This window comes from Culex pipiens, chromosome 1, assembly GCF_016801865.2.
Source record: "Culex pipiens pallens isolate TS chromosome 1, TS_CPP_V2, whole genome shotgun sequence".
NCBI classification, from domain to species: domain Eukaryota; kingdom Metazoa; phylum Arthropoda; class Insecta; order Diptera; family Culicidae; genus Culex; species Culex pipiens.
In genome coordinates this window covers 52,800,115-52,820,257 of record NC_068937.1, presented here as the reverse complement: position 1 = coordinate 52,820,257, position 20,143 = coordinate 52,800,115, and the positions used below count along the sequence as shown (strand labels likewise).

Below are 20,143 nucleotides of genomic sequence, written 5' to 3'. Positions count from 1 at the left end.
GCTCTGATATGATATTGGCCACTTCATAGGTTCTCCGGGGGTACCCAGAACCGGTTCCGAAGTGGCCAGGGTTCAAGAACTGACCTCAAATTAACTTTTCTGAGTTGGTCATTCAAAATCATGAAGTTTAATACCCATATTGCCTATGTTTGATCGGATTGGATACGGGTTAATATCAAAATACCAAAAGTACGTCGTTTATCGACCACCCAGTTTCTTTGGATGACCCCCAAAAAAGTTCATATTTTCACCAAACATTCTCCAAGATGTGTACAACAATTGATTGAAAGGGTTTTACGATATCTTAAATCCAAAAATTATAAAAAATCAAACAGTGAAAAAAACAACCCTGTGTGGCAAAGTTAATCTCCCCTTAACGACCCCCGGGTCTTTTGTGGTCTCTACCCGAGCATGGGTAAATAACAAGGGAAATGCGTAATAATAGCTTTCTCTGGTATCAATACCAAATGTTGGTATTCCTGGACCCTTTAAAATTTGTCTTAAGGATTATGCAAGAGCAAAATATGGTATCATACCAATTTAAGGTGTTGTTTTGGCATTGCAAAATTGAAGAATTTTTCAATGGTCGAGTACCACATTTTGGTATTCTTTTGGTATTGCAATATTTTTTCAAATTCCTCTGAAACTATGGGAAAATTTTGACCAATTTTGACAAAATAATTAATTTTGCGCTAAAATGATGTCTCAAAACGAATGCTTTCAAACTTGATTTTAAACATTTTTGATATACCCGCTACAGAAATGACTTGAAATTGTGGAAAATTTTCTAAGTTAGGATGCCACATTTTGGTATTATTTTGGTATTGAAAGGTTTCATCAAATTCCTCTGAAACTATGGGATTTTTTTTATAAATTTTGACGAGATAATTAATTTTGCGCTAAAATGACTTGAAACCCAAAAATGTTAAAGCTGATTTTCAATTTTTTGGATATACCCACTAAGATTTTTTTTAAAAAACGTTGAAATTTCTCTAAGTCGGGATAACCAAATACTTTGATAAACGAGTTAATTGACAGATTATTGAATTTTGGTGAATTTCAATCCAGTTTCATTTCAATATTGCGCGTATTCCCGAAAAAGGCAAACATTTGTTTTTGTTGATCTTCTTCTTCGAATCGCATGGCATTGTTGCCGGGAATGTTTTTTATTGCACCAAAAGTGCAGAAAATCGCTGGCAACAGTGTCTGCGGTACATTCTGAAATGCCGCGCGGCGTGTACCTTCGAGAGAAACGGACAATAACACTTATTTTTAAATCTTGTTATTTTTCAGAATCTTCAAGAACTTCAAGCACAGGCCGTTCATCAATGACAAATACATTCGATGTGGTGAAGAATATCACTAAGAACAACATGGAATCATCAGGTGAGTAGATTTGGCTGTTGCATATGGATCATTTCCGTTTTATTACTAACTGCAACTGTTGCACTAAAAATGGCATAAAATACCAAATTTTGGTATTTCTTTTGCAAATCCCAGCGACCGAAATGTGCTCTTGGTTGCCCAGTAATAGATGGTAAAATATCATGAAATCAAACCAAAATCATGTATGTGGAAGACCACAGGAATACCAAAATCTGATTTTTCAAGGGCGCGGGAATACCTAAAAATAAAACCATGGCAATACCAAGTTTTGGTATTCAAGCAAAGTTCAAAAATCAAGAAGACCTCAACTTGGTATTGAAATGGTTTTATTTCGTGGTATTATTTTACCTTTGGAATAACATGGTTTGGTATTGTTGTGCCCTTCCACAGACAAGACTTTGGTATGATTTCATAGTATTTTACCATCTATTACTGGGCAACCAAGAGCACATTTTGGTCCCTGTTATTTGCCCAAGTAATACCAAAATTTGGTATTCCCGTGTTATTTACCCCTGCTCGGGTATTGCAAGTTTCTGCTCGAACCTAGGAGTCCGAAGGCTTGAATGGGGAGAGCACCCAAACCTCTTTCTACTCCAAGAAACCTTCCACCCCAGTGTTTGAACTGACGACCTTTGGATTGCGAGTCCAACCGCCGCCAGCGATTCCACCGGAGTAGGCTTGGTTTGGTGTGTTGTTTGTACTTATGGCATGGAGACGACTCCTACACCTGGAATGACTTAACGGCCTAACATCACAGGCCGAGACCGACATTTTACTTCCTCATCCGATGGAAGGTTGGAGCAGATGGGAATGGCGCACAATACAAAAAAAAGTTAATGTCTGGAGCTTTTTTTTTTTAAAGGCCCATTAAACCGAATTTCCAGTTTTTACTTTTTGGGTGTTTGACTCAAGGCGGTTTCAAAAACACCCAAATGCAAAAACTGGAAACTTGGTTTATTGGACCTTTTCAAAAAAAACTCCAGATGTCATTTTCGGTTGTAAATTCGATTTTACAGCTAATGAGTTATAAAATTATGTATGAAAATATTTTTAATGTCGACATGCGACAAGATATCATGATCACGGCGGACTAGCAACATAATATTCACGCAGAAAAATAAGGCATATGGGAAATTCTCGTATGTTTGGCAGGTTAATCCTGATTCCGTCCAATTTGCTCATTTTCACTATTTAAACAACTAATTTTGCAAAACTTTTGATAGAAACTTGCTTGCTCATTTCTTATTGAGCTATTTAACACTCGATTTCAGTTGAAAACGCTTTAAATGAGCTGTATAATTGAATGTCAAAGCGCTGATATGGCAACATTAGAGGAACGCTGGAATTAGATGCTGTTCCCCTGTATCCAAAACGTTTTGTTGATTTGAAAATCAAGATTTTTGTTGAATCAATGCCAAACGTCAAAATACCTTTCTCAAAATAACAGAAAACTTTTGTGGATTTGGACAAATAAGGGCTTGTTCAATGTTGTTTGTTGATCTGCAAAATATTTTTCTGCGTGCTGCTATAATGATGGCAAAACAAGTCCCAATGACAATGACGGCATGCCAGAAAACATTCAAGAATGAGTGCGTACAAACAGGCAGTCCAGAATGGACTAAATCAGAATGAATCGAACTTTTTTCTTCTCTGTGTCGAATATCCTCAAAATTCGCTTGCTTGCTATCACAACGCCAAGCCAAATTTCAGCCTCGTTACAGAAAATACCAGCAAACAAACAAAAAAACCGACCGGCACTGACCTAGAACGCATGCGCTCCCCAGCCAAGCAGCAGGTTTCGGGTTCGAACCTGGTCGGCGGCGGTACACCACGCGTTGCGTTGCTATCAGACAAAACAGAGGGGGGAGGCGCGACCCCTCTCAGTGTAGTAACTCTCCCGTCTATTGAGACATTTTAGTTTGCTTCAAAGGAAAAGTCACAACAAAAAGAGGGCTACGGTAGGAAGTCAATGATGGAAGGTGCGGAAAACCCTGTCCAAGAGAAGAGGGGAAAGGCAGGTTTCGGTTTCGCTTGTGTGTTGGTGGTGTTTTGGTTTTTCATTAGTGAACGAAAACAGACGCTGACAAACGGCAGCAGCAGCAGCAGAGGCAGTAGGCCAAGATAAGAATAACTGCGGCTATTTTATTACTGATGCTGCTGTTACTGGGAAAATGGGAAAAACGAGCAACTAGATGATGATACGACGTGCCGGCGCGTGGGGATGGATTTCCATCTCTTGGGCTGTCAGAAGCAAGCGCGTGGCGTGACGCGTGTGGTGTGTGTTGGCATGTTTAGGACGAGGATAGAACAAAGGAGTGGTGACTTACCTTAGATGGGGGTGTAGGGATGCTTTAGTTTCTAGTTGAAGTTTTGTCAATTTGCTTTCGTTATGATCTTTTGGTGATTTTTTATTAATTTGTAAGTTTTAGATGGTTCTATTTCTTTTTAATTTATATATATTTTTTCAATTTAACTCCATTATTTTTTCATATCGTCAGCGGAGATCGATTTTGAGTCAAAATACGATGCACCTATCGTAATTTCTAGATAACAACAACAATTTAAATTACACCGAAAAACTTTTAACGTAGAATTATTCTTAGATTAATATTCTTAATTCCATTGAATCTATTTTCGAACTTTTCGAAAACATTTAAATCAGAAGAGCACCCAATTTTACGTAAATTCTACATGAATAATAAATTTGAAAAAGCTGAGCGTAATCTTTGAAGATGAAAAAAAATGCAAAAAAAAAACTTTTCGCGGTATTGCTCATCGACATATCAAAAATCATATTCAAAATATTTAAGTTTGACCAAAACACGCTGATTCTCTATGCAGAAAACGCCATTTAAATTGCACTTCAATTTTAAGTTTTTTGAATACTATAAGGATATAAGGATATTTTTTGAATTTGGCAATTTTTAGGCTGGATGAGGATGCAATAGATTGACTTCAGTGTTTATCAACATGCGCAGTTCTTTACTTTTTAAAGAAAGTTATGTTGTTTTTAAATGATGAGCTGCTCCTGCAAAAATTGAAAAGTCTTTTGATATAATTATTTGAGTTTTTGCATTTTGTCCGATCGAAAATTTTATAAATTATTGGAATTTTAAAAATATTCAAAAAAAAATTTAAAAAAAAATAGACTTAAAATGTTTTTTTTAAGATTCTTATTTTTAAAACATGTACAATGGTAGGCCACACAAGGTCCATGCACTATTTAAAAAAAAAGTTTTTTCAGTAGTGCTTTGAAAAATATTGCGTTGAAAATTTTTAAATTGAATTCCAGGGTTGCTTTGATAGTCATAGTTTTTCTTGTTAAAATCAGATTTAAGGTATAACAATATATAAACACATATAAATTTTAGTTATAATTGTTCAAAAGTCACAATTTTGCCTGAAATTCGATAAAACCAGTTTTGATTATAAAATTATCGATTCATATTGCATATTGAACTGAATTCGAAACACGTATCAAAAGTTTTCACGATTTATATGAAATTTGTTTTACTGAAAATGCCTATAAATTTGAAGCTTATTTTTAATTATATTTCAGAAACACATGATATTTATTAATTACACAACTTATTTTACCTTTTTCTAATGGAAAAATGGTTCAAAGAATCCCAAAATACATTCCTATTCTTAAATATTTTCATAATTATAGTTAAGAGTGAGTCCACGAACAGCACGCAGAAAAATAAGGCATATTTGAATCAACAAAACATTTTGTTGATTTGAAAATCAAGATTTTTGTTGAATCAACGCTTAACGTCAAAGCAAGTTTTTAAAAACAACGAAATTTTTTTGTGGAATTGAGAAAATCAAGGTTTGTTTCAACGCAAAATCGACGTTGATTATATTCAACAAAATTTTTGTTGAAACAAACCTTGTACAGGCTGATTCTACAAAACATTTTTCTGCGTGAGGGCATGTATGGGACGTCGTTTGGAACTCACCAATCTGCCTGAAATTTTCAGGGGTTGTTTGTGCATATAAAACTAGAATCTGGCCAAAATATGCGCACTCTAGGCCAACGGGAATCGGGGTAAATCGGGACAAAAAGTTTAAAAACGACAAAATTTTCAAAAAGGCTGTAACTTGGGCAAACCTTAACTAAATTTCATAATTCAAAATGCATCTGAAAGGGCTTAAAAAATGAAAGTTGGTGTCATCTAGTATCCTTGGAAACGAACTTTCAATAAAATTTATGAACATAGTTAATTTACATAGTTTCTGAAGAATGACAACATTGGATTAAAAAATAATATTGTTTTAGTTCATAAAAAACATCAATTTGATGTTAACTTAGTTTGTATGGGAATTCTGGGCACACTTGTGACACGTAGTACATTTTTTACTTTCAGGGCACACTTGTGACACGTGCTTTTCAGATTTTTGTGTACTTTATGTACTATATCTTTTAGTAGGTGTTACTAAATGAGTTCATACTTGGAGCGTTTGTTGAGTGATAGTGTACGAACCGATCGCTTCATTCAGAATGTTTCTATCAGTAACTGATGTGAAAATATTCAACTTCAAACTTTAAAAATCGATTTACTCGAAAAGTACTAAATGGCGTTTGTCACAAGATAGCACAGAAGTGACGAAATGTGAATCGAGGATTTTTTTAAGTTTCAATTTTTAAAGGGGTAAAATGGATGAAAATAAACATTTTTATGCATGTTTCCATTGTGAAATTGTCTCAGGAACATGAATATGATAAAATTATCACCGGAAAATTTGATCTAAGGGGTCCCAAAAAATTCACTAAAACTAAAAGTGTCAATTAAATATGTAAAACTGCCTTACCCAAAGCGTTCTCAGTCTCAGGTGGTAGTCCCAGATGTCCTCTACAAGCTGGTCAAACTGAGTTGATATCTGGGTGGAACAATTTTTTATTTGAGTTTGAAAATTATGCTATTTTTTCACTAAAATGCCAATAACTCCCTTTAGATATAACCAATTGGGATGCTTCACCCTGCATTTTGTTGCATTTTTTAAGCCCTTTCAGATGCATTTTGAATTTAAATCAAATTGAATTTTGCCTAAGTTATAGCCTCTTTAAGATTTTTGACGTTTTTGAATCTTCAAACTTTGTGTCCCGATTTGCCCCAATTCCCGTTGACCGAAAGTGCAGATATTTTGGCAAGATGCTAGTTTTATATGTAATTGTAATTGTAATTGTAATTTGTACTCTTTACTTACTTTTTACTTGTACACTTTATGTTGCGGAAAAATCTCAAACCTATCATTGTCACCCCGTTTTACGGTATACAAAAACATCTATTGTTAGTTATATCGCAAGCCAATAAGTTTAGAATTAAAGAAAAAATTGAGTTGGATGGGGGAATGAAGTTCTTAAAATAAGTAAAGAGGGAAATAGAGAGAAAAAATGTTGAACCGGTTGTTTGTGCGAATCCCGATTCCGATTCCGACTTCTGGAGATTTAGCGACTCCTGGTCCAACTCAAAAAATACCCGACTCTACTGACTCCGATTCAAAAAAAAATGTTGAGAAATAGTCGACCTACTTGACATTAAAATACAGGTCCACAGACTGGTTGCATTTTGCATCACAGAATTGCATTTATTGAATCTTTGTGGACGCTCTTTTTATTCTTCATAACCAAATCACGAACTATGCATAATTTATATCTATGTCCCGCCCGTGTGGATCAATCAGACCGCGCACTGGACTCCAATCCAGAGGTCGCCGGTTCGAATCCCGCGGCGGGCGCTCTAAAATTCTTTGTGTAAATGTGGGTATTCGGCGCCGTCGCTCCGTGCCATACTTTCATACACTTAGGAGCCCTGGGCGGCGAAGTCCTTGTAGATAAAAAGGAAGACACTAGTGGTTGGTACAAGCAATGGTGGCCGACAGCTATAAAGTCAACTTCGTTCGCATAATTTATATTTCTATTCTGATTTGCACCGATAAGTTTAAAAACACGCACCAAGCAAAACGTTTAAATTTCTCGACAGTTAGTTAGTTTTTGGAATTTTTAGACGCATATTGAAAAGAAATGTTCATTTTGACATTTGAGAGTAAAAATGAACATTTCTTTTCAATATGCGTCTAAAAATTCCAAAAACTAACTAACTGTACAAGAAGTGAAAACGTTTTGCTTGGTGCGTGTTTTTAAACTTATCGGTGCAAATCAGAATATTGATTTCTCTATACATTTATGGTGACTGTTCTTCCAAAAATTAGAATGTCGAAAATTTGTGTTAGTATGAATTTAAATAAAATGTTCCATTTAATGACTTTAAAATTGTTTCTATTGAACCGAAAAGAGGAAAAAACATTCAATAATTTTGAATATTTTTGGAACTTTTAATCAATTTCCACAAATTTATAATTTATTTATAATTTGACGACAAATTCGAAAAAAAACTACACTACAAACCAACACGAACGCAAATGTATCCAAATTGAACACCCCAACGTTCCCCGACCCAAAACTGAGCATCCCAACGCGCTATCACACCGCCGACGACGGCAACACCACTACCACCACACATCACTGTAATCGCGCATTGCCACGCGCTTCGGCTCGGAAAAACCGACGTCGTCGTCGTCGCCATCGCGTCGCGATGCCCCATTGCTTGGGTGAGGAAAATTCGTTCCTCTTCAGTTGCGAGTTTTCACTGGAATCGGTAGCGTCGACGTTCCGGACTTTCCTGGGGTCCCCCTTTACGACGGTCTTTGATAGTAAGTGGGTTTGTGTGTGTGTGTCGATTTTGGGAGAAAAAATGAATTGTTTGTACGATTGTGTGGTGGATCTGTCAAAAGTTAATACTTTTTCCGGGTAGTTTTTCCCCCGCTGTCTTATGGTGTCAGTTTTCCACCAAAAGTACATGGCATTGTGCCGGCAAATTCCGGTGGAAATGTTGCAGATTTTTCCGTGAAATTTGATCCCACCACAAAACGCCGTAAAGTAGGCCACCTGCAGTGCACGAAGAACGCGTCGCCCGTAATCCCCCGCCTGCAGGTAGGCAACATTAGCAGCAGCAGTAAGGGTGGAAATTCACGTGAATCGCCAACGCCGCATCGCGTCAAGCCTAACTGCAGGCGTTTCGCCACCAGTCAGCGGCCTCTGTTGGCGAACGAAGGGGTATGCAGAAACGGGGCCGGACTTTTCTTCGTCCTTTTCTCCTATCTCCGGCGGTGGTGGCCACTTCCGGTCGGTCGACGGTGTTGTGTGTTTTGCTTTCCGCTCGGTGACCCAATTTCAGCGCTAGGGAGTTGATTTAAATGCTACGGAAGGATACTCCGGAAGAAAAAGAAGAAGAGAAAGTTTTTCTTTTTCAAAGGAAAATTCAGGTGTGATTTATCTGCAGTGCGTGATTCTGCCCAATATGAAAATATTTTTTTTTTTGTAGAGTTGTGATCCCTAAGGAAAATGTTGTTTTCCCTTAACGAAGCAAAGTGAAAAAGGAAAACCCTGATTTTATCTTGAATAATTCCAAACCCAACAAGGAAAACGAAAAAAAGCAAATCAGTGAAGCAATCCTCTTCCCGAAAAAAAAAAAAATCAAAAAAGGGAAAATTCAGTGTAGTCCACAACTCCTGATGGCCTATTTGTCGGCAGGATGTGCGCTGGAGCTTGCCGCGAAAGAAGCGGAACCGGAAGGAGGTCGCTGCTAGGAACGCAGCAGCCAAAATAAGCCACCGCCAGGCGTCTCCACCGGAGCGTGCCACGTCGTGTAGCCTGAGTTCAGGCGAAGCAAACCAGAAGCAAATGTGTTGTTGCTGCCGCTGCTAAGGGCAGGTGTGTGGGAGTGTGGGGTTTGTGTGGGCGTGTGTGTGTGCTGTGTGGAGGTTTTGTGTTTGTTTTCGTGATAAGTGAAACGAAGGAAGTTTCGGGCTCTGATTTGATAACGACAAGCAGTGAAAATTTTGGTGACGAAAATAACGAGAAGAAAAATAATAATAGCAGGACGGCCAGGATAACGAGAAGGAGCGTCGGTTTGGGTGAAAAATAAAAGTAAGTTGAAATTTGCGTGTATTTTGTGCAAGTAAATGGGGAAAAGTTTTAAATGATGTCAACAAAACAAATTTATTTTCAAGCTTTTATATGTTTATTTTAGGTAAAACAGGATTTTCGTGATTTTTCTTACTTTTTTTATTGATTATCATAATTTGAGCATCTCATTTCATTTGCTTCCTAAAGCAATCAATAATCAGTGATTCTTTAGACAAGTTGCAAAATCTTGTGGGCTTTGGCTACCATAACAAATGCTTCAAATAAACTGTTATTAATACATATGAGCAATTCTCGCTGAAACCGTCCCACTAGATGCACATGTTCTCAAATCGTTACGGCAATGTTCTCATTCGATTCAGCGCACCAAAAAACCATAAAAACAACCTTCGAACCAATGAAAATGTCAGCCGTTAGCCACCTGTAAATAAAAACTTGTTTTGAACAATGATTTTTTTCGAAAAAATGCCCTAATTTGAAGAAATTATATCTCCCAAAATAAATAATCAAACATCAAAAACTTATATATCGTTGGAAAGGTAATCGCGAGGGCTTTCTATCGCACTTTAATAAACACTTAAAAAAATATTTTTTCAAGGGTAATTTTCAGGATTTTTGGGAAACTTACTCTTAACTTTTATTTTTGACCGTGTTCGCAACCACTTATCGTTACGAAACCATTTTCATTCGAAAGATTGGACGATTTTGCATAAAATTAACTTGAGAAAAGTAGTGTAATGAAATAGTTTTCGTATAGTTATTAAAGGATGAAAGAAAATGGTCAAATTTCAGTTAAAAATAATCAAAGCTCAGACTTCAGAAATGAGCCTTATTTACAGGCAAAACAAAGCAGGATTGTATTTGAGCCGAATGTACAGTCATCTGCGGCAAATCTGGACATATAGGATGAATAGGGACAGTTATTTCAACTATGCTTTCACTCATTAGATCATATTTTTAATTTGTTTATGTAAAAGCATACATAAACAAACAAGTTTCTAAATTTTAAGCTTTTAAGTACTCTGAAAACTAATGTCCTTACTTAGACTGTAGTCTCGATTCGCTACATTTCACTGAAGTAATATTTTATGTACAGAATTTGTTTTAGGAAGGTCTTATCGAAGTAGTCTACAAACAGAGAAAGACGTCAAAATTTTCGCTGCTGCTTTTGCCATTGGATTTTTCGTTCCAAAAATTAAAAGTGGTTCCGAATCTAATCAGTGAAGATTAAATCTGAACGCATTCCAAGATCCTGGGCGGATGATTTACCTTTTTTGGAGGAAAAACGGAATCCCTAAACGTGATAATCTCCATCGTGTTCTTAAGATCTGAAGAATTCGTGACTGCTGCTGAATTTGGTGCTCCTTTCCCGTTATCATCTCCATCAACATTAGCCAGCAGCATCAGGAGAAGACAATCGCCGTTAGAAGCGGTTCAAGTCATAGACGCTGAAAACTTTACAATGGAAGCCGGAAGTTCGAGTTTCAAAATTTCTTGAAAACTGAAATGGACCAGGACCTGATTCCAATTTGGTGAGCCCGTTCTGATTTCGTCCTTATATTATTACTGCATTTTAAATTCCTGATATATACCAATCAATGCCCACTACTTCATTCGTCGGTGAAGTATCCCTTCCAAACCCTTTCCCCTTCCAAATCCGGATATCTTGGAGGTCGTCTAAGTTCTTAGGCATATTTATAGGGTATCCAATCATCATATCCCTCCCCCAATTCCCCCGTTGATCGTGAGGAGTCGACCAAAAGGAGAAATGAATGGTGATGTGTCATTCGGCACATTCCTGACGCATTTATTTTCCTTATCGGCGCCAACCTAGCTATTGCGAGCTTTATGCTCGGCTAGAGTACGGTCAACCAAGCTAAGCTAAGCTAAGCTAAGCTAAGAATTTGTTTTAGGAAGGTCTTCTTTATTTGTAATCGTGCACATAAAAGTGCAAAGTTGAAATCAATATTTTTTGATCAAGTTTAAATATGGTGGGGATGTTGATACCATCAAAACAAACAAGAAATTCGATTTTCGTCCAAATCGGACTACGTTGGGATTTATTCAACTTTAATTTTAATTGCTCTAAATATGAAAACCAATTATAAAGTTTTCATTTGCGCAACATAAATACTAGGGTGGGTACGGATTTTGAAAAGTTCTCAGATCAAGTTCTGGTGTGGTTCCCCTTGTAGGGCATACCCATAGGGACTCTCACGCCAAATTTCAGCTCATTTGGTTGAAAACTGGCTTGTCTCAAGCGGGTTCAAGTTTACATGGGATTTACTATGGGAAATTTTGAATTTTCGTTCATTCGCTCCTACAGGCCTGGGGAAAACATGTAGAAACTTCTAGGATGGCCAGAAATGAGCGGAATCGTGTGGAGAACAACTTTCCCTAAGAGACCAGGTCGATTCGTTCAACCCCCATCGAGCTCAACGGCAATACATCCGGGGTTTTCGGAACCAACGGTTTTCACCAGAAAAGCATCAAATTTTCCTTAGCATGCTATGAATGCTTCATGAACACCGCGACGCCACATGTCAAACAGCTACCACGTGGACTGGTATCGCCTATAAAAAATTACTTTTTATTACTTTTTGAACTATAGAATTATCATTTATGGTGATCCAGATACTATTTAGCTGTATTCTAAACCTCCAAATAAGAAAAAAAAACTGTTATGGTGCAAATTTTACAATCACGTGGTAGCTGTTTGACATGTGGCGTCGCGGTGTTCATGAAGCATTCATAGCATGCTAAGGAAAATTTGATGCTTTTCTGGTGAAAACCGTTGGTTCCGAAAACCCCGGATGTATTGCCGTTGAGCTCGATGGGGGTTGAACGAATCGACCTGGTCTCTTAGGGAAAGTTGTTCTCCAGACGATTCCGCTCATTTCTGGCCATCCTAGAAGTTTCTACATGTTTTCCCCAGGCCTGTAGGAGCGAATGAACAAAAATTCAAAATTTCCCATAGTAATTTCCATGTAAACTTGAACCCGCTCGAGACAAGCCAGTTTTCAACCAAATGAGCTGAAATTTGGCGTGAGAGTCCCTATGGGTATGCCCTACAAGGGGAGCCACACCAGAACTTGATCTGAGAACTTTTCAAAATCCGTACCCACCCTAATAAATACACTGAAAATAGTTTTAATTGAAAAACAGACTACACCTAATTAATTATCTTTCTAGTGAATTCTGGTTCGACTATGTATGGCTTGCGGTTTTAGAGACATAGCAGTTTGAAAATGAAGGTTTTTAACATTGTTTGCAAAAAAAAAAAGATCGAAACTTTGGGGTGGTGTCAAATAAAAGGGCGTAGTCCGATTTAGACGAAAATCGAGTTTCTTGATTGTTTTGATGGCATCAACATCCCCACCAAATTTAAACTTGATCAAAAAATATTGATTTCAACTTTGCACTTTTATGTGCACGATTACAAATAAAGAAGACCTTCCTAAAACAAATTCTGTACATAAAATATTACTTCAGTGAAATGTGGCGAATCGAGACTACAGTCTAAGTAAGGACATTAGTTTTCAGAGTACTTAAAAGCTTAAAATTTAGAAACTTGTTTGTTTATGTATGCTTTTACATAAACAAATTAAAAATAAGATCTAATGAGTGAAAGCATAGTTGAAATAACTGTCCCTATTCATCCTATATGTCCAAATTTGCCGCAGATGACTGTACATTCGGCTCAAATACAATCCTGCTTTGTTTTGCCTGTAAATAAGGCTCATTTCTGAAGTCTGAGCTTTGATTATTTTTAACTGAAATTTGACCAATTTCTTTCATCCTTTAATAACTATACGAAAACTATTTCATTACACTACTTTTCTCAAGTTAATTTTATGCAAAATCGTCCAATCTTTCGAATGAAAATGGTTTCGTAACGATAAGTGGTTGCGAACACGGTCAAAAATAAAAATTAAGAGTAAGTTTCCCAAAAATCCTGAAAATTACCCTTGAAAAAATATTTTTTTAAGTGTTTATAAAAGTGCGATAGAAAGCCCTCGTGATTACCTTTCCAACGATATATAAGTTTTTGATGTTTGATTATGTATTTTGGGAGATATCATTTCTTCAAATTAGGGCATTTTTGCGAAAAAATCCATTGTTCAAAACAAGTTTTTATTTACAGGTGGCTAACGGCTGACATTTTCATTGGTTCGAAGGTTGTTTTTATGGTTTTTTGGTGCGCTGAATCGAATGAGAACATTGCCGCAACGATTTGAGAACATGTGCATCTAGTGGGACGGTTTCAGCGAGAATTGCTCACGTTATTAAAATTAAAAATACAGATTATGTTTCTGACCATTTCACATCTCTAGTCTGTATTTTTTAAGTTTGATATTTTGTCTGTATCCTGCTAGTTTGGCTGCTTCAAAAACTTTGAAATTTCAAACTTGCCCTTCACAGTTAAGATGAAATAATAAATTGTGAAATTGAAAAAATGATAACAATTGTCTAGCAAAATCTATGATAAAAATATTATTTATAAGAAAAAAGAGAAATTAAAGCCATAAACAGGAGATTTTTAAATAAAAGGGACGAATCAACAAATCCGGAACAAACTTTGTGTCTATAAAGTATAAAAAAAATATTTTCTGTTGATTGCACTTCAAATTTTGAGGTTATATGTTAAAATATTGTTGGATCCTAGAGCTGTTTGATAGAAACTTTGTAAGGGGTCGACTTTAATTGAGTGTTTTTTTTTTGTGTAACGGTCTAAATTATGAAAAACTGCAAAACTGTTTACTGTATTTAAAAAGATTGTCTAGACATTTTCAAAGTTTTTAAAACAACAGGTAAACAACTTTTTTTGTAAATATAGTTTACACATTTGAAAAAAACCTTTCAAAAAAAATCCTTCAATGCAATCTTTGAATGAAATGTGACAGTTAAATTTGATGAAGTAATAATGACGAATTTCCCCTAGTTTTTGTGTCAAAATAAGTATGCAGTAATTAAACTATGTTTTACACAATTTGTTGCAACTTTAAAGCTAATGCTAAAGTCTATTTTGAAAGAAAAAATGTGAAAATAGGCAAAAAGACAAGAGTTTATCTACAACAGCATACAAAAATAATAAAAATAAATGAAGCAGAACATAACAACTTACAATTAGCACTTGCCCGTGGAAAACGTGTTTTTCAGTTGAAGTTTACCAGTTTCATTATTTTGACCTGACAGATAAGCAGATAAGCAAACAAAATGTTGTTAACGATGAAAATTGTGATCATTTAAAAGAACTTCATGAAAAAATACCAAGTGGGGGAACTGTACATTGGAATGATTACGTAATCCGATTCATAACAATATCACAGATGAACTGACAAAAATAAGTCGATGTCTGATATGGTTGAAACGGTAACCACTTGACCTATAAGCAGGGATGCGACATGTTTTTTTTTTAAATGTCTGTAAAAATCTGTGTTATTGTCTTAAATTTCAAATATACCAATTTACAATCATGGCAATCCATCAGATATTGCGTTCTTAGTTTGGGTTGATATTTTACAAAATATTAATTTAATGAAGTTTTTTAAAAATCTGTGCACCTCAAAAAAATTCTGGCACATGCTCAAATGTCTTTAAAACACACACAAATCTGTGCATCTGGCATCTGTGCCTTCGATTTTTTTTATGATTTCCAAATTTTAAATCAAACTGAAATCGGTGCAGATTTGAAAATTTACAGCACAACATTACTTTTTGGGATGTCAGTTTGGTCCTAAATCAATATTGAAAATGGGGCATTTATCTAAATAAAACGGCGAATTTGCACAGACTTCACTCAGATTTTCAAAAGAACAATGCACAGTGGTCCTGGTCACAACATTAAGTGAAAAATGGATTTCGGTGCAGTTCTGAAGCTCCAAGTCTTCAGAAGGGTTGTGGCAAATTATCTAAAATCAAAAATTATTCGCTCTACAGCATTGCCTTGGCGTTCTCGATTGCGAGATTCCTACTCGTAACTAGGTGTCCGAAGGCTTGATTGTTGAGGCAATTGCAAACCGCTTTTTACACCTTAGAATCCATCCAACCCGGGATTCGAACTGACGACCTTTGGATTGTTAGTCCAACTGCCTACCAGCGACTCCACCGAGACAGGACCCAGGGAGACGACTCCTACACCTGGACTGAGCTAACGACCTAATCTCTAGGTACGGGGCCAACATTTACTTCCCCGTTCGACGAAAGGCGTGATCAGACAAATCTCGTCTCAAAATTTGCCACCGGGACCGTCTGGGATCGAACCCAGGCCGACTGGGTGAGAGGCAACCACGCTTACCCCTACACCACGGGTCCCGGCAAATTATCTATGCTTTCGAAAATCTAACATTTCAGGAATATTTTTGGGATATTATATCAATCTACGCCTTCTACGACCAAAATTATTAAAAAGCATCAGAACCATCAAAAATAAGTTTTTTGAACGTAGCAAGTTTTAGAGAAAGGTGATGTCAGAGGAACCACAGTCTGTGGAGGAACTTTTAGAGCTCTACACTGAAATAAAAAAAAGTACCAAATTCCTAAATTATAGGAATTTTGGCTGATTTAGTAATCCAAAAAAAACCCCGATTAGGCCGTTGCAAATATTTTTTAAAGTTTTTGTCGCCCCCCTTAAAAATCAGTCAAAAAAATCAGGGGGCAAAAAAACATTTTTTCAAAAACTTCCAAATTTTAATGGAAATAGACGTCTCATCAACTGAAAACAAATTGATTCCTGCGTTTAAAATCATATTTAGCATTTCTGGGATCGACCAAAAATATTTTGAATTTTTATGAAATTCCGTTGCACAGTAATGCAAAAAATTCGTCAATACAACTGGGCAGGTGTTAAATGCATTAAAAAACTTTTTTTTTCATTAAAATGTGAATACCATAGCTTGGTATTTCCATATTTTTATTTTTTTGTTCCCTCCTCGACTTTGGCTAGAGTCGAGGGACATAAACCTCAAAAAATATTTTCAATTGCCTTACTAAATAAGGAAAAGAGGCAAATTTCCTAGAATTTAAGAATTTGGTACTTTTTTTGTTTCAGTGTAATAAACAAACATTGTTTTTTAAGTCATTTTACACCTTACAGTCATTATAAAGTAAGAAGATGCAATTTTTAAACCTAAATATCTCGAAAAAGAGCAGGCTAAATTGTAAGCACCAGGTTACATTCAAAAGTGGAGATTCAGCACTACAAAAATTGGAAAAAATCTCAAGTGTTTTTTACCATTAAATTCGTAATATCTTTATTTAAAAATGTCCACTTTTAACCCTCTAACGCCCATGGTTACTCAAGAACACCACTCATTTTTAAATTTGAAATGGAATAACTCCAAGACAATCAAAGGAAAAGTGTAATGGGACCAAACTAACGAAATTCGAAAATTATCCTGCTATCTGTTATCCGATTTTTGATCAAATTTTTATCATCACTTTTTAACAAAGTATATTTAACTCGACTAGAGCAGTCTGGACGCATGACAAACTATCCAACGCCTGATGCGGTGTGTTCTATGCAGGAAATGGGTTAACCTTTTTACTGCCAGGCAGGACGACGATTAGACGTTCTTGCCTTTTATGTGCTTACCCAGCCGGTGGAAGAGCGGTAAATTGAGTGTGAAATTTCGTCTAGTCTCTGAAAGCTACACTCAAATACAAAGCTCTGGTTATTGAATGATTTACAGAACCGCAAATGACGAAATTTCGTGCAATGTTGCCACATGTCACACAAAATTTTGTCGAAAATAGCTGCCTCTTTTCGTCAAAACAATGTTTGACAGAGTTCTCTCATTTGGGTGTTGAAACCATGTCGCAGCGTAGGTGTACTACAAAACACCTAACTAACCGAATAACCAACGAGCCAACCAAGCAACTCAAAGCTTATGATGGGTTCATTTTCTGCGTAGGTGGCTCGTTTGCTCAGCTCATCCAGCCTCTTCCTCATCCAGAGCATAACAGGAAAGCCCACAAGATTAGGGTCTCCACCTGGTTCGCACTACACCAACAACCTTGGACTAAACCTCGTTGGTCAGGTTAGTTTGCTTGTTAGCCAAGCTTGCTCCGAAATTGGGTAAGCTTGAACGAGTTTCCGGCGGTTCATCTTCGGGGTGAAATCGGGCGTTATGGACCAACAATGAGCTTATTAAGGGTCCTGCCTTGTTCCGCAAGGTTGCCATATTGGTGTCCGGTTAGTCGGTTGGGAAAGAGGTCAACCGAATTAGAGCCCCACTGTAACTTATGGGGTTTGCAGCTTCTTTTCTGTGTACAATTAAACATACACGGAGGGAAATGTAGTCCACGTAATTGAAAAAGTGATTGACGAATTTGAAATCAGTGTTGATTATTATGTCATGTTTACATAATTTCTGCGCATAAAACCTTACTGTAATTAAAAATCCCCAAGATATCGTGCAATGCCTTCATTAACCTTATCGCTTCCGAAACAACCTGATGACTTCTACCAAAAACAAATAAAAAAAAAACTAAACTTTAGGCAACTTTCAACGAATCAACTCCCCCTCCCTCTGACAAATCTCCCTCTAGATGGGTGCTAAAACTAGCATTTATTGCCAAATAAATTATTACATTATAGCCCATATCCAAAATTTTCCCTTCCAAATATTGTCCCCCTGCCGTGAGCCGAAACTCCAGCTGAGAGCTCGATAAAGTTGCATGTAACTCTCCACCCTCTCGGCCTTTATTTTTTTCGTGTGGAGCAGGGGGACGTTGGAAAAGCCACTAAATCCTACCTTTTTCATGCCGGGAAGGGAAGGATAAATTGCCAGACCTTCGCCAACGCACCGCGGTAACACTTCTCGGTTTAATTAAAACGCCTGATGGCCTGAAGCAGGTTTTCTCCTTGCTTTGGGAAGCTGATTTAAAAGAAAGTTGAGGGTTTGGTTGTCTGGAAATTATGCAGCCATTGAATTCTAACAAAACTGAAACAAAATAAAGAAGGACTGATTTTTTGTTTAAGTTGTGTCAAAAATTCATCTTAGGAAAAATACCTATAAAGTTGTATATTTCTAGTCATTATAATAACAGTATCACAATTCTGTCGAGTCAAATTCTACCACATCGAGCGCAAAATGAGATGAAAAGATGCCTTCACTACTTTCCCCTCTTCCAGGAATCGACTTTTCCGAGGACCAAAATCGGCACCGGCCATCGACGGAACGATCAACAACCCTCGGAAAAAAACCAGGCGCAGGAAAAACAGGGAAACTTTCCAACCCCTCTCCAGGCTCAACACGAGATTTGTTACTACTGTTTACACAGTGAAAAATTTGATGCTGAAGTGATTTTTTTTTCATTTAGCTTATAAAATATTGATGAATTGATCAAATTCGCTTATCTAAAAAAGTGTTTTTATTTTTTTGTAAAACTGTGCAAATTTAAATTAAAAATTATTTTCACTGTGTATTCTATGTGATACTGTTTATGGGTGTGTGTGCATAGGATCAAAAACTTGAAATGCCATCGTCATCATTATTATCAGTCGGGGAAAATCCAAACAGGAGTTGAAAACCGCCCTAGAAAGTAACCGGGTGATAGGACACGACCATTGTCACTTCACTGAAAAACAAGAGAGCAGTTCTCTACGGAATCGGTCTTTTTTCTTTAATTTTAATTTTTGTATTTTTTAATCCGACTGAAACTTATTTGGTGCCTTCGGTATGCCCAAAGAAGCCATTTTGCATCATTAGTTTGTCCATATAATTTTCCATACAAATTTGGCAGCTGTCCATACAAAAATGATATGTAAAAATTCAAAAATCTGTATCTTTTGAAGGAATTTTTTGATCGATTTGGTGTCTTCGGAAAAGTTGTAGGTATGGATATGGACTACACTGAAAAAAAATGATACACGGTAAAATTTTTTTTGATGATTTTTTATTTCACTTTTTGTTACTAAAACTTGATTTGCAAAAAAACACTATTTTTAATTTTTTTTTGTTTTTTGATATGTTTTAGAGGACATAAAATGCCAACTTTTCAGAAATTTCCAGAATGGGCAAAAAAAACTTTGACCGAGTTATGATTTTTTCAATCAATACTGATTTTTTTTTTTAATCGAAATATTGGTCCCAACAAATTTTCAACTTAATTTTTCGATGTAAAATCGAATTCGCAATCAAAATGTACTGATATTTTGATAAAGGTCACCGTTTCAAGTTATACCCTTTTTTAGGTAACTTTATTGAAAATAGTCGCAGCTATTCATTTTTTAAAATTAGTTCCCATGTTGCCCAAGGACGGAGTACTGAACCTGCATAAAAAAAAATCAAATTATTCGCTCTACAGCATTGCCTTGGCGTTCTCGATTGCGAGATTCCTACTCGAAACTAGGTGTTCGAAGGCTTGATTGTTGAGGCAATTGCAAACCTCTTTTTACACCTAAGCTTCCATCCACCCCGGGTTTCGAACTGACGACCTTTGGATTGTTAGTCCAACTGCCTACCAGCGACTCCACCGAGGCAGGATCCAGGGAGACGACTCCTACACCTGGACTGAGCTAACGACCCAACCTCTAGGTTAGACCGGGGCCAACATTTACTTCCCCATCCGACGGAAGGCGTGATCAGACAAATCTCGTCTCAAAATTTGCCACCGGGACCTTCTGGGATCGAAACCCAGGCCGACTGGGTGAGAGGCAACCACGCTTGCCCCTACACCACGGTCCCGGCACAAAGAGGAAAACTTAAAATGCATCACCGGGAACCAGCAGCAGCAGTAGAGTAGAAGTAGCACTCAAACATG

At 36.8% G+C, this 20,143-nt stretch overlaps 1 protein-coding gene across 9 annotated transcripts in view; it reads left to right on the top strand.

Annotated features, from left to right (window-relative positions):
• Positions 1 to 20,143, top strand: part of LOC120430270 (diacylglycerol lipase-alpha) — a 193,441-nt gene that overhangs the window by 9,188 nt on the left and 164,110 nt on the right. For 3 of the 9 annotated variants that reach the window (XM_039595514.2, XM_039595459.2, XM_039595629.2), the window contains exon 2: positions 8,775 to 9,379. The exons of 1 other annotated variant lie outside the window; for it this stretch is intronic. The gene's annotated coding sequence lies outside the window, so the exon portion shown is untranslated. Of the gene's footprint in view, positions 1 to 7,866; positions 9,380 to 20,143 lie in introns of those variants that run through there. 5 more of the 9 variants (XM_039595566.2, XM_039595397.2, XM_039595858.2 and 2 more) reach the window with 5 other exon arrangements.